The following is a 6,880-nucleotide window of genomic DNA, read 5'->3' on the forward strand; positions in this document are numbered from 1 at the left end:
GAGGCACCAGGGCATTTTTATATTCACCCCCTAGCCAGATAAATAAGTTTTCTATTAAAGGGATTGGGATTCTTAGATCCGATCCACACCATCCTCCCCTCAGCGAGAATCCATCAGAGCGCGTTTCGGAAAGATCCATTCCAGCATGGCCAACCTCCGCAGCTCCTCCTCCCGCCCCCATAGCCCTAAGCTCGGTGATTGGGAGAGGTGTTCAGTTCCACATAATCGATTGGTCGAACTACGGACCAAAGGATTTCTTCCTCCGGCATACATGGTGCCCGTTCGAGCCGGGCTCACCACCTATAATGGCGGGGAGCAAGCGGAGAACTTTCCCTGTCCCTCCATGGGGGAACGGGTTTGCCTTGTTCCTTACTTACTAAGGGGACTCGGATTTCCAATTCATCCGTTCCTCCGCGGGCTCCTGGAGTTCTACGGCCTCCAATTACACAATCTCACCCCTTCCTCCATCCTGCACATCACCGGCTATGTTTCTCTCTGCGAGTTGTTCCTGGGCTGCGAGGCTCACTTCGAGCTGTGGAAAAGGCTATTTTGCCTTGTCCCTCGCACACAGAGGGACTCACTTTATCAAGTGAGCGGAGCTGAAGTATGGCGCATCGCCGATACCGGATATCTGTCCGGTACCCCAAAGAAGTCATCCGAAGACTGGCCTTCGGAATGGTTTTATATGGAGGACGTTCCCCTTCCGGACCCTGTTCGGAGGGGTCTCCCTGAGTTCAACAATGCTCCTCTGAAGAAGCGCCGAAGTTGGCGCCCGTGGAGCCCCAAGCGGAAGACGACAGAGAAGTCCTCTATCCGATGAACCGGATTAAGGCACTGGCTCAGTCAGGTTTGACAATAACTAAAGTTATGTCGATTTTCATAATGCGGGGAGTGCAACCACTTCAATATCGTGGGCATCCCTTATGGTGTTTCAACGGGGAGGATGACGCCACCCGCTATGGTTGTAAGGGTCCGAGCGATGCTGCCGCATTAGCCAAAATGTTGTTCAAACTGTTCAAGGGAGAGGAGGAGGAGTTCACCCGCATCAAGCCACGGGATGGATTCTCCATGTACAATCCTCCAAGCTGGGTAAGCTATACCCCCTTACTTCCATCTTCCCGCGTTTTTCGTTGTAAGTATTCACCTTGCCAATTTACGGCAGGAACTGCGAAAGGCCATAAAGGAGGTTTGCAGCCCTTCTCCACAATCGGAGGACCATGACCGGGCCCTCGACTCCGGACTCAAAGAAGATCCGGTTATCTCCGTGGAGCTGATAAACCGGCAGATCTATCAGTTGAGCTGCGATGATGCCATGGTGGCCATTACGGCCGACTATCCCGGACTGCTCCCTGCATCGCACATAAAAAACCGAAAAGTACCAACTCAAAAAGTAGGATCCCCTTTTAGACACTTCACCCACCATATTCACATGGCCTTTTTACAGGGAAGGCATTCGGGACGCCCTGCAGCAACGCGCCAACAGGAGCCGCCAAGGCCAGATAGGCCAAAAAGGAAGGCGGTTAGGACGGAGACGCCGGCGCAAAGGTACAACAAACCCCGCTCCGTGGTTGTCGTCTTTCTCAAAGTATAATGATGCATGTGTTTCTTTAACAGAAAAAACACTCGCCGGAATATGTCCGGCGATGTCGCCGATCACGCTTCCACCATTCGGGCACAGGACTGGACACGGAGGCAGAAGCCGGTATGGGGCAGGCGCCGGATAATCCCCCTACAGAGGATGCGGATAGGTTATCTGCTACAAACTCAGAAGTGGAAAGCGCCATGAATCATAGGCGCCGCCGGGCCGTACTCCGTGATGCTTGTTTCTCACCAGAGGCGTTTGATGCCTTTAATTCTGGAGAAGCGTACCTCCGTGCCACTCAAGATGGTCTAGCCAGAGCCACGGATCAGTATGTAAAGGATGTACGGGTGAGTGAATCTGACGATTTATATGTATCAGTAGCCCCTGAGACTTGAAACAGTTACCAGAACTGATTTAAGGATCATCCTTCTTGTGCAGGTTCTTACAGAGAAGAATACTAGGCTGTCCCGGGAGCTGGAGGAATGCAAGACCCAACTGCGGGCCGCTATTGCCGCATTGCAGGAACAGAAAAAGCCCCCCGCTCGTAACATTTTAAAGAATGATGGTTACCATATAGTGCGCGCGCGTGGCTGCAGATCTAACAATAGATTTTGCATATGAATCCGGAGAAAATCCGGGGGACCAGCATGTTATGCCGCAACTAGAAGCTGGCAAACGCGTACTGACTGAGGTTAGGCGGGAGAAAAACAATCTCGAAGACGCCAATATAAGGCTGAACGTGGAACTAAAAGACGTTCAGGGCCAGCTTGCAGACTCTGAAAAGGAGAATAAGAGGCTTCGATGCGGCATTTTTAGTAAGTGCTTGAATGAATCCTTTAAAGGTATTCGGCGAAGAAGCCAACTAACAGTGTTTTGTCCGTAGGCATGCTGACGGGTCGTCCCACGGAGGAAATGCCCAGGTCTGCAGGTGATCTTCTGTACGAGTTGTCACATCTGCACGAACAAGTTTGGCAGGTGATGCAGGGTGTTGCCCAGGCTTTGTGGTCGTCCGTCTCCCTTCCAGAGGGTGTTGCGGAGCTTGCGGACAAGCTCAAAGGAGCGCGGAGGCGCTTCCGATTATGGAAGATATCCGCCTGCTGACAAGGTGCCAGAGAAGCCTGGGCCATGGTGAAGACGCGGTATACCAAAGCAGACCCAAATCACATGGCCGAGGTCCCAACGGAAAAGAAATTCCCGTTAGCTTAGTTTATGGGCAAGTAGAATTAGCCGCAGAGTATTCCCAACAGAATTGTAAGCTAGACCGCCTGTTGGATGGTATAGAAGAAGAATTTAGTCAGTCTGCATGACAATGTAATTGAAGTGACATGTATAATGCCTTCTAGCTGGATTGTAGATCATTTGTCGTTGCAGACCTTTTCGCTTCAGCCTCCGGGCCCAATAGTCCGGAGTGTATCCGAATACCCGCTCAGTTATATAAGAACCGGGGTATGCGTGGACACTAGGCGTAGGGGTCATTAGTGCTTATCAGACAAGTGCCCAACTAGTTATGTTATATTACATGGGTAGTAAGAAACATCTTCCAGGGAGAATAGTTCCGTTAAGGGTTCCTTTCCCTGGGCAAGCATGCCCTAAAGTGCATGTCCGGACTGCGATAGGAAACACAGGAAAAACATCTGGGGGCAGATATGAAAAATAAAAATCATCTTTTGTTCACCGACCAAATATTCCCTTAAGAACGCTAGCTTTCGGCTTCACCCAGTCTAAGGTACACATCCGGCTGACCCGGCAGTAACAATCGCAGAGGTGCTCCCCTTATGCCCTAGCCGAATTAACGGGAACGTAGGGCATAAATACAAGAGCCAGACAACCCAGCTTGGCCAAAACTTAAGTCATATCGATGCATATAATGGTGAAAAAAGGTACATGCGGAAGTATAACACATGTGTTGGGCATGAAGCCCGGATAAATAATCTAAGCTTCTGTGAAAGAAGCCCCCAGGTATGAAGAGTGCGGCTAGCGCATCTGTAATGTGCAAACAAGGCACAAGGTGACCCTTGAAGGCCTAGGGAAATAAGAAAAGAAATAAAGAAAGGAAAACAAGACAGATAATATATTTGTGAAAAAAATGGACAAAGGGAGGGGACTAACATAGAGTCCGGTGCTAGGCATAGAATTTTGGAGCCTGGCCGCATTCCATGGGTTCGGCTCGAGTCGACTAGTCGATGCATCCCGCAGTCGGTATGCTCCACTGGTCAGAACTTGGTCGATAATGAAGGGACCTTCCCATTTGGGATCGACCTTGTTATTTTTCTTATCCGGCAGGCGTAGAACTAGTTCGCCAATGTTATAAGTTTTGGCCCATACTTCTCTGCTTTGGTATCTGCGAGCCTGTTGCTGGTAAAATATGGAATGGTCTTTGTCTACGTCGCGCTCCTCCTCCAAGGTGTCCAGACTGTCCTGCCGATCGAGCTCGGCTTCTCTTTCTTCGTACATGCGCACTCTAGGTGAGTCATGAATTATGTCACAGGGCAAGACTGCCTCTGTGTCGTACACCATAAAGAAGGGTGTATATCCGGTACTATGATTCGGCGTGGTCCGCAGCCCCCAGAGTACAGAGTCGAGCTCCTCTACCCAGTGTGTGTTAGACTCTTTAAGGAACGCACTAGTCTAGGTTTAATGCCGCTCATTATAAGACAGTTTGCTCTCTCGACTTGACCGTTGGTTTGTGGGTGATAGACTGAGGCATAATCGAGCTTGATGCCCATTTTGCTGCACCAGATTTTTACCTCATCGGCCATGAAGTTCGTGCCATTATCAGTGATGATGCTGTGGGGGACGCCATAATGGTGTACAACCCCGGATATGAAATCTATCACCGGTCCGGATTCGGCTGTTTTAACTGGTTTGGCCTCTATCCATTTGGTGAATTTATCCACCATGACCAACAAGTATTTTTTTCTTGTGGGTTCCCCCTTTAAGGAGTCCAACCATGTCAAGCCCCCAGACCGCAAAGGGCCATGTAATGGGGATTGTTTGGAGGGCAGTGGGTGGCATGTGGCTTTGATTTGCAAAGAGCTGGCAACCGGCGCAATGTTGGACCAAGTCCTATGCGTCTACTCGGGCCGTTGGCGAATAGAATCATGTACGGAAGGCCTTGCTTACAAGGGCCCGGGCTGCAGCGTGATGACCGCCGAGTCCGGCGTGAATTTTCGCCAAAAGATTCCGCCCATCCTCTTTGGAGATGCACCTTTGAAGGACTCCGGTAGTGCTTTTCTTGTACAATTATCCCTCATGGACCCTGTAGGCCTTGGATCGCCACACTATGCAGCGTGCCTCATTTTGGTCCTTCGGAAGTTCCTGTCTACTTAGGTAGGCCAGGAATGGTTCTGTCCACGGGGCAATAATGGCCATTATTTCGTGGGCTGACGGTGTTATTTCGGTGGCGGAGCCTCCGATTGTGTTAGAGAGTTCGGTATCGGGTATTTTGGCCGGGTCCGGACTGCTGTTACCGGTGTCCCCTTCCCATACTACGGATGGCTTGAAAAGCCTTTCCAAAAATATGTTGGGGGGGGGGGGCGCGTCGCGTTTTGCGCCGATGTGGGCGAGGATATCCGCCGCCTGATTGTTTTCCCGAGCCACATGGTGAAATTCGAGTCCCTCGAACCGAGCTGACATTTTTAGGACGGCGTTTTGATAGGCCGCCATTTTTGGATCCTTGGCGTCAAAATCTCTGTTTATTTGGGATATTGCGAGGTTTGAATCCCCACGCACCTCCAGGCGTTGAATGCCCATGGAGACTGCCATCCGAAGACCATGCAACAGAGCTTCGTATTGGGCTGCATTGTTGGAGTCTGTATATAATATTTGCAGTATGTACCGGACAGTATCTCCGGTTGGGGACATCAGGACGACGGCAGCCCCTAGACCGGCCAGCATTTTAGAACCGTCGAAGTGCATGATCCAATTGGAGTATGTGTCGTACTCTTTAGGGAGTTCTACTCTTTAGGGAGTTCGGCCTACGTCCATTCGGTGACGAAGTCGGCCAGTACTTGCGATTTAATGGCTAGGCGAGGTTTGTATTTATGTCGAATGGGAGGAGCTCAATGGCCCATTTGGCAATCCATCCCATAGCGTTGCGGTTGTTGATAATATCATTAAGTGGCACTTCCGAGGCTACTGTAATCGAACACTCTTGAAAGTAGTGTTGCAGTTTCCACGATGCCATGAATACCGCATATGCTATATTTTGGTAATGTGGGTACCGTGATTTCCATGGAGTGGGGACAGTGGATACATAGTATACCGTCTTTTGAAGAGGGAATTTGTGTCCGTCCGTTTCCCGTTCGACAACGAGCACCGCGCTTACAACTTGATGAGTTGCACAATGTACAGCAGCATTGGTTCGCCGATGTTTGGCATGGCCAGGATCGGGTTGGTTGCTAGAATGGCCTTTATTTCTTCCAATCCGGCTGTGGCCGCGTTCGTCCACTCGAAGTGTTCGGTGCGCCGAAGGAGGCGATAAAGGGGTAAAGCCTTTTCTCCTAAGCGGGAGATAAAGCGGCTTAGAGCCGCCACGCATCCAGTTAACTTCTGGATTTGCTTGAGGTCTGTTGGGGTAGCCAACTATGACAAAGCTCGAATTTTGGCAGGATTAGCTTCAATACCTCTACTGGAGACAATGAATCCCAGGAGCTTTACGGCTGGTACGCCGAAAACGCATTTTTCCGGGTTGAGCTTGATGTCATATGTTCAGAGATTGTCGAACGTGAGCCTCAAGTCGTCTATCAAAGAGTCGACGTGTTTGGTTTTGACGACCACATCGTCTATGTATGCCTCTACTGTTTTGCCAATTTGTTTCTCCAGACATGTCTGAATCATGCACTGATATGTTGTGCCGGCGTTTTTGAGTCCAAAAGGCATTGTGTTAAAACAGAAGGGGCCGTATGGTGTGATGAATGCCGTTGCGGCTTGGTCAGACTCCACCATCTTGATTTGGTGGTAACCGGAGTAAGCGTCGAGGAAACACAATGACTCGTGTCCTGCGGTAGCGTCAATAATTTGATCGATGCGTGGGAGGGGGAAGGGATCCTTTGGGCAAGCTTTATTGAGGTCTTTGAAATCTACGCAAAGGCGCCAGGATTTGTCCTTCTTTGGTACCATCACCAGGTTTGCTAGCCAGTCCAGATGTTTTATTTCTCTGATGAATCCGACCTCCAATAACTTGGCTAGTTCTTCTCCCATGGCATGTCTCTTAGGTTCGGAGAAACGCCGAAGAGCTTGCTTGACCGGCTTGAATCCCTTTAGGATATTGAGGCTATGCTCGGCCAGCCTGCGTGG

Source organism: Triticum dicoccoides, chromosome 5A (assembly GCF_002162155.2).
Source record: "Triticum dicoccoides isolate Atlit2015 ecotype Zavitan chromosome 5A, WEW_v2.0, whole genome shotgun sequence".
Lineage (NCBI taxonomy): Eukaryota > Viridiplantae > Streptophyta > Magnoliopsida > Poales > Poaceae > Triticum > Triticum dicoccoides.